Here is an 8,102-nt window from a genome sequence, read left to right on the forward strand (position 1 = left end):
TCTATTCTCTTTTCTCAACCTTGGGTTCTGTCCTCCTGAGATGAGGCCCTCAGTATTGTCAGAACTAGGAAGGACATTCATATATCTGCTGTTCTTCCAGCACTACCCATCATCTTGGTGATCAAAATGTGTACTGAGTTTTATATTTTGGAAATGCAGTCTTTAGATTTTTATTCTCCTGTAGAAGCTATGACTTGTGTAGTGCTTCCTCTATCAGGCTGAACCCAGCCCCTACAATGCATCTATGTGCAAGTTTGCAAGAGCAGAGGGCATCACTGAGGGCCTAACCTAGGAAAGACCTATGTGGTCTTGTTAAACATTCTTCTTCAATAATGAAAGGAGTCCTGGGACAGAATATCCAGAAGGCTTCTCTTCCAAAAGGCCTCCTCAATGGGACTATGGCCCTGGCTTCAGGATCTCTGCTCAGTCTGTTCTGACAAGTTTGCTGGGCTGGGCAGGAGGTCTGGACCAGAGAAAATTTGCCATAAATGTCACAATGCTTTCTCAAGTTAGAAAACTCTTTAAGTATTGAAAATGGCACAAAAGTCCAACTGAAGTAACATCATTTTTTTTTCTTTTGAACAGGTGACAGACACTCTCACTATCAGTTTTTTCTTCCATGAACTGATTTATTTTCAGAATTTTATGAAGATCCCCAAAAAGCTAAGCTCATGGAATATCTAGTAATCTGGCAATCAATGAGAGTGAGAAAAAAATCTGAATTCCATCCTGTCTTACCCAGCAGCTTTGCCTTGGATGGTTTATGATTGCTCAAATCTCTGGGAAATGAAATTATAGAGCTTGTCTTCTTCTCTCTGAGGTAATCAGACAGTTTGAAGAATATAATATTTAAATTGGGACCCAAGTGACCAGGAAATGATATAAAACATCTGTGGGTACAGTTAGCCATCAGAGTCAGTCCTGTTTTCTCTGATAGGGAGGAGTCAGCCTGAGGAGCCCAGGAAGTTCACAGCCTGGGGCCTCAACCCATCAGATTGAAGGCTGGATGATGTAGCTTCATGTGAAGAAGGGTTGGGTCATAGATATGTTCAGGGATACAAGTGCTTATTATCTTGGTTCTATTGACTTGATAGGGTACAGTAGCTACTGTAAGGCTACTGTGTCTTCATTTATCCAGTTACTTTTAGGACCAAAGGAAAGGACACAGAATTTTATTGTAGCTGATGATTCCAGTACCTTGTAAGTCATTTTAAGCAAAGATTTTTCTTGTTGCTGCTGTCATTGTTGAAAAAAGAATCAGACCTTTTAAAACCTGATTTGGGGGCTGGGGATCTAGCTCAGTGGCACCACATCTACCTTGTAAGCACAAAGTCCAAAGTTCAATCCCTGGTACCAAAAAAAAAAAAAACCTGAATTGGAGCTTGTCAGTATCTGAGTATATATGAAAAATTCTGTCTTAATATACAGTAATGGAAAAATGTTCTTTTTGTGCTATTGAAATAATATTTCCTCTTCATATTTAACCTAACCACAAGTAAAAACAAAATAATACTGTATAGGTGAAATTTCCTTTTACTGAGACAAAAGACCTGCAGCATATGACTTACAGAAGGAAACAGTGCATTTGGCTCATAGTCTCAGTCTGCAGTTAGCTCTATCCAGCAGAGAAGCATCATGGTGGAATCACATGATAGAGCAAAGAATCATGGGAGAATCGTATCGTAGAGCAAGCTTCTCACTTTATGGTGCCCAGGAAACAGAGCCCAGGGAAGAGAGCCAATGAGAGACATCCTCTGAAGTCAGGACACAGTGGTCCACCTCCTCTATCCAGGCTACAAGTCCTAACAGCACATTAAGCAATGACCATCAGTTTATTAATCCATTAGTTATTAGGAGCATAACTTCTTCAAGATCCAGTCATTTCTCTAGAAATCTCCAGCCGGTTAAATTCATAATTAACTCATACAAATGTTTACAACAAATCAAATTATCAAGGAATAAACAAATGCTTCAATCAGTCTGAGAAATAAGAGGGAAAAAATCCGATTCCCAGAGCGAAGAGCTCACGAATGTTTGCAGTCACGAAGTCCCCTACGCCTGGGCTGTGTGCCAAGGAAGGAAGCTGAGGAGACCCTCAATGGAGGGAACTTCAGGAGTTACAGGTTCAGAATAAGGAGGGGTCTTCTGGGTGTCTGAACAGAGATCATCGCAGGGCCTTGTGCCCAGATCAGTCATTTCTGACAGCCAGCAACACACAGAGCTATGCCCACAGCTGCATGATCCCACAGTAATCAGTCCGTTTGCATAGTAAAAGATACATACTTTGTGATCTTACTTGTTCTTAGAAACTCCAAGAAGATCCTTTTTATTATTGTTACTTCATGAAGATTATTTGATTGATTTTAAGGGGGGTTGGCCCAAGTGGCCAGTCTGCCAGGACTTCCTGTCTCGCGTGGTCTTCTCCAGGTGCCTGCCGTCACCAGTTTTTGTGCTACCAGACCTGAACGACACAGGTCAAACCTTTTCATGACTCATCACTCAGTGGACTCATGGTACCAGCATGGCTGTGGAGCCCCTTTCGGTGTGGAGGTGGGAAGGGGGTGGATTCAAGTACCTTGTCTCCATGGAGCTGGCTCTGCCCAACACCACAGCAGCGTTCTTCGCAGGAATCAAAATGGAGTTTGGGAACAGTTCAGACATCTGGTGGAGAAGAGCCAAAGAGAGGACCAGTCAGAAGACTGAGGAGTGAGAAAAACTGACAACCCAGCATACACAAGAAGCCTCCGTATGGGTGGTTAGTGTGACACACACCTTTAATCCCAGCACTCTGGGAGGCTGAAGGAAAGGATGGTGAAAGCAAAGCTATCCAGGGCAACACGGGGTCTTACCAAGATCCTTTCTCAAAATAGAAAAGGGGGTGAGAACACAGCCAAGTGTGAAGGCTCCGGGTTCAATTCTCAACCCTGCCAGAAAAAAAGAAAAAACAAAGCCAGAATAAATTGTTTTAGTGAAGAACTACTCAGCACTGTCACTCCCACTGTCTGTACCCGTTGAGTGAGCTTTACCAAGTGATGGCTATGCCACATGTGCAACCTTGGTTGGGAAAATTGGCTGAGTAAACTGTAAACAATAGACTGGTGGGAAAATGGATGATTTTTTTTGCCTCCTGTTTTCCCCTACCATTCAGATGCTCAGTAGCAAGAAAATATTACTCTGAGGAATAAAAATCCATAACCACCTACCTACAGTGTTAAGAAAAAGAATTGTGTTTTGTTGTCAACATTCACAAGTGTTTCAACCAATTGTTATCATGGCTTTATTATTCTGTAATCCCTCATTAGAGATTTCATGACAAGGCACAGTTGCAATGCGTCTACCCACATCTCTACCCACATACTCTTTTCAGTGACATTTGCTCTACCATCCTTCACTTCTTTCTCTAGGTCGGTAGATCTCTGCCCTTTTCCCCATGGTGCTCTAAATCATATTAGTTGGCATTAGACAAACAAATCAAAATTAGGGGAAAATCTTGGTCCAGACACACTCAAAAGTAGAAGGTCCTGAACTTTCAGCCCTCAGGAGGAGTTTAAAGGATTTGCATCCAGACCTTCCTGGTCTGCAGAAGAGACATAAGGCTTGGGTGAGGGGGCAGCATGCTTCTCCTGCTGTGTCCTCCTGCACCTGCCCCAGAGGAAACTGCTCTGGGAGACCCAGACCTCAGGCCCCTGGGGTGGCCTTGCAGAGGGTGGGTGGAGAAGATCAGGATTAGGCAGACTCCGAGTGAAGAGCTGGAAGGGTAGAGCTTTGTAACATGACCTCTGAGTCTGTAGGAGCAGCCTCTGACCTGGGACAGCAGAGTCCAAGCCTCCCTGGGATCTGAGGAGTCTAAGCTGATGAGTCTGTCACTTCAGCCATATGGAATAAACTGGGTGTGAATGCCATGACCACTGAGAGTGACCAGGAAAAGCTTGGAAGACCAGAGAGAGCATGGCCCTTGACAGATATTCATGAGTGGTCTGTAGATACAAATATTTTGCTTTCACTCTATATGTGTATAATACGCTTGAGTAAAATGGTTTCTTAAAAATGTACTACTTGGTAAAATTATGCTACAGCTGTAACAAAAGCACTGCACTGCTGGAAAAGGGTTACACAAATTAGACAATTCACTACTCAAACTGAAGTCCATCACAGCATAATGCAAGTCAGGGCAGGAAGTGAGTTGGGGGTTGGTCTATCTCGTGTACCAGAAGCAGCCACAGACAAACTTTTCAGTGTAGCATAGAGCAGGTGTGAATCACTGTGTCTGGCCAGACTGCACAGTAGTACACACCAGAATCGCTTTCTTCTACATTTCGTACTATGAATTTACAGTTCTTCCCTGTGCCTTCATAAGCATCATATTTCCCTTCTTTGAGTCCTGAATCAAACACAGCTTTGGATTTGTAGCAGTCATAGTAGAGAAGGCGTCGTGGTGTCTGCCCCTCTTGAAATCGGTACTAACTGAAGTCCATCACAGCATAATGCAAGTCAGGGCAGGAAGTGAGTTGGGGGTTGGTCTATCTTGTGTACCAGAAGCAGCCACAGGCAAACTTTTCAGTGTAGCATAGAGCAGGTGTGAATCACTGTGTCTGGCCAGACTACACAGTAGTACACACCAGAATCGCTTTCTTCTACATTTCGTACTATGAATTTACAGTTCTTCCCTGTGCCTTCATAAGCATCATATTTCCCTTCTTTGAGTCCTGAATCAAACACAGCTTTGGATTTGTAGCAGTCATAGTAGAGAAGGCGTCGTGGTGTCTGCCCCTCTTGAAATCAGTGCACGTAGTTCTTTCCTGCTTGGATAGAACAAGTGATTTCCACATATGACCCACGCGGCCTGGTCATTAACACCATTCCCTCTTCCATGCCGGAAGATGTTTGAGTGCCTCCTGTGGAAACATCACAAAATAGCGAGGAAGAGTTAATGGCATCCTTTGGCAAGGCTAAGGGAAAATACCTCAGAAGCACTATGACAAACACTTACCAGGAAGCACGAAGGCTAGAAGCAGGGCCACAGAACACAGCATGGCTTCCTCTCCTCAGCCTTGGAAAAAGGACCAGATGAGAAGAGGGGCAGAAAGCCCTCTCTAAACGCAAATCCCTCTCAACTCGAAGGGATAACTAGAACAAGGAGCTGTCGCGGGTCTTCCCGACTGAGGGACAGGCAGAAGTAGCTGAGGACTGAGAACACAGACCGATAGTGACCCGAAGGGGCGGGGCCTGGGAGGAACCCCTGTCTCTCTGCCTCTGCGCTATCCTGCAGCGCCCCCCTGTGGCATCCAGTAGTAAGTCTTTTCCAGCGGAAGAGAAGCCAAGGGACCTGAGAGCTCTGTACTTAATCAGGCTGAGAGTGAACGTGGTGAGGATGACACAGGCCTGTCCCTTTTGGGAACAATGATTTCCTTGCAGTTCAGTCTCCCTGTGTTAATTCTGTGGATATATTCTTGTCCTGCGATGAAAGCTTTTTTTTTTTTTTTTTAAACCTGAAACACCCTTGCTTGTATGTGTTTATAGACTTGGGCAACCACCAAGAGCGACTCTGATAATCCCTGAAACCAGAGATTCCAGGGAATCCAGAAATACGATGTTGGCCACATGTGATGCTGGCCAAAGTGAAATTGACACGTGCCTAAGCGTAGGAATCAATTTTTTAGAAGAGTTTTCTTCATCGAGTCACAACAATTCTCACATAGGCTTGCAAGATTTAGTTTCAAAAAATTACAAATGTCACTCCAAGGAATTTATTCTGCACGTACTAAATGTTTGTTCAAAATACTAATGAACCTATGCACGCTGTATTTATTTCTCCACATCTTTTTATTAGTGCATATTGATTATATATATATCAGTGGATTTCATTTTGACAGATTGATACATGCAGGTTAAATATTTCCATCATTTTTACCCCTCCCACTACTCTCTGTTCTCTGAAGTTTCCCCTAGCATCACATGTCATAGGCTTGCAAGATTTAGTTTCAAAAAATTACAAATGTCACTCCAAGGAATTTATTCTGCACATACTAAATGTTTGTTCAAAATACTAATGAACCTATGCATGCTGTATTTATTTCTCCACATCTTTTTATTAGTGCATATTGATTATATATATCAGTGGATTTCACTTTGACAGATTGATACATGCAGGTTAAATATTTCCATCATTTTTACCCCTCCCACTACTCTCTATTCTCTGAAGTTTCCCCTAGCATCACATCTGGGGAGGGGGTCAAGGCATATGTGTTGACCACGTCTATCCCCCAATTACCCTGTACCTCCAAAAAGTATACAGATATCTGCAGTTTATTTGGATTCATTGAGGGAAAGACAGATGATCAAACTAGTATAACCACATAATGATAGCACTTAAAATGATTATCCAGATTTTCTCTCACCACATTAATGAATAAATTAAATACATGTTTAAAGAATCCATTATATAATGTGGAAAAACTGTCCCTAATAGGTGGTTTTGGCCTCTGTCAGGTAATTCATCTTTGCCATGGTGACCTCTGGGAAGTTAGCCAGGTAAGGAATTGGGGAGAAAAACATGTACATTTCTAGTCACTAAGATGTGCAAGAAATAGAACAATTAAGAAATGTCTTTTCTACACATTTGTTGTATGGCTAATATCTAAAATTATGTTTGAGACATCTTACAAATGAATAAAATGATCATATTTCTAGTCACTAAGATGTGCAAGAAATAGAACAATTAAGAAATGTCTTTTCTACACATTTGTGGTATGGCTAATATCATTTTAGATATTTTATATGTTTGAGACATCTTACAAATGAATAAAATGATCTTTGCAATAGAAAAAATGGGCCAGGGGTCGAAAGAGGTATTTGTTCAACAAGAAATATCAATGACCATCACATTTGTGAAATTATGTTAGACCCCAAGAAAATGCAAGTTGAATTGAAAAATCTCATTTTCAGATTTCAGTGCTGGGATAGAATCTCTACCACTTCGTACTTTATAACCTGGGCAAAGTCAGTTCACCCGTCGACCTTGGTGTCTCACCTGTTAGGCTCAGTGGTACTTGACCCCTCAAGTGGTGTTCGTAAAGATGAAATGAGATACAATACCTAGTGCTCAACACAGTAACTACTAGAGAAAGAGAACCTGTATTTATCATTGTTTACTATTATTTCTATGACTACAGTAATTGTTATATGCAAATGTCAGATGGATCGATGACACACACCTAAACGAAAATGAATACAAACATTAAAAGCATTAGTTGTATGAACTTCTGTATTTATAATTTTGAGATGTGTGCATTATTTTAAAGTATGAAAACTAGTTGCCAGAAAATAAAATTGATTAAAATTTGTAAAACTGAATGCCTCATAACCAAAATATAAACAGGAAACATAAATACATACCATATATTTTCCCTATGCATGAGGGCAAGATTTATTACTATGAAATTGGATAAAATGTTTTGAATAAATGAAGCAAAGTAAAAACGTTAAATATAAATAAGATTTTATTAGTGTAGGTGAGGAATAATGAACAATGTAGAATGGAGTCTAACAATCTTCAAAAGCATCTTGCCTTATATTTAGTCTTTGGATATACATAGAGATTTTCACTGTATAAACAAATACATATTTCAAAAGGCCGGTTTCAAAAATTAAAAAATGCTGAAAATAAAATTGATTAAAATTTGTAAAACTGAATGCCTCATAACCAAAATATAAACAGGAAACGTAAATACATACCATATATTTTCCCTATGCATGAGGGCAAGATCTATTACTATGAAATTGGATAAAATGTTTTGAATAAATGAAGCAAAGTAAAAATGTTAAATATAAATAAGATTTTATTAGTGTAGGTGAGGAATAATGAAGAACAATGTAGAATGGAGTCTAACAATCTTCAAAAGCATCTTGCCTTATATTTAGACTTTGGATATACATAGAGATTTTCACTGTATAAACAAATACATATTTCAAAAGGCCAGTTTCAAAAATTAAAAAATGAAAACTAAAATAAGCTACCTATCAAAGTTAGTATAGAATATAATTACTTCAAAGCACTGTCTTACTTGTAAACCTGAAAACAAAAGAAAGAAAGGAAGAAAGAG

At 40.4% G+C, this 8,102-nt stretch overlaps 1 long non-coding RNA gene across 1 annotated transcript; it reads right to left on the reverse strand.

Annotated features, from left to right (window-relative positions):
- Nucleotides 1–1,406: 1,406 nt before the first annotated feature.
- On the reverse strand, nt 1,407–4,455 carry LOC104873672. Its single transcript, XR_783539.2, has 3 exons — nt 4,295–4,455; nt 2,850–2,924; nt 1,407–2,661 (listed from the first exon to the last, which is right to left on the reverse strand). It is a non-coding gene; the product is annotated as an uncharacterized LOC104873672 (long non-coding RNA).
- Nucleotides 4,456–8,102: the final 3,647 nt, after the last annotated feature.

Source organism: Fukomys damarensis, unplaced genomic scaffold (genome assembly GCF_012274545.1).
Source record: "Fukomys damarensis isolate Sample0158 unplaced genomic scaffold, DMR_v1.0_HiC HiC_scaffold_17, whole genome shotgun sequence".
NCBI classification, from domain to species: Eukaryota; Metazoa; Chordata; class Mammalia; order Rodentia; family Bathyergidae; genus Fukomys; species Fukomys damarensis.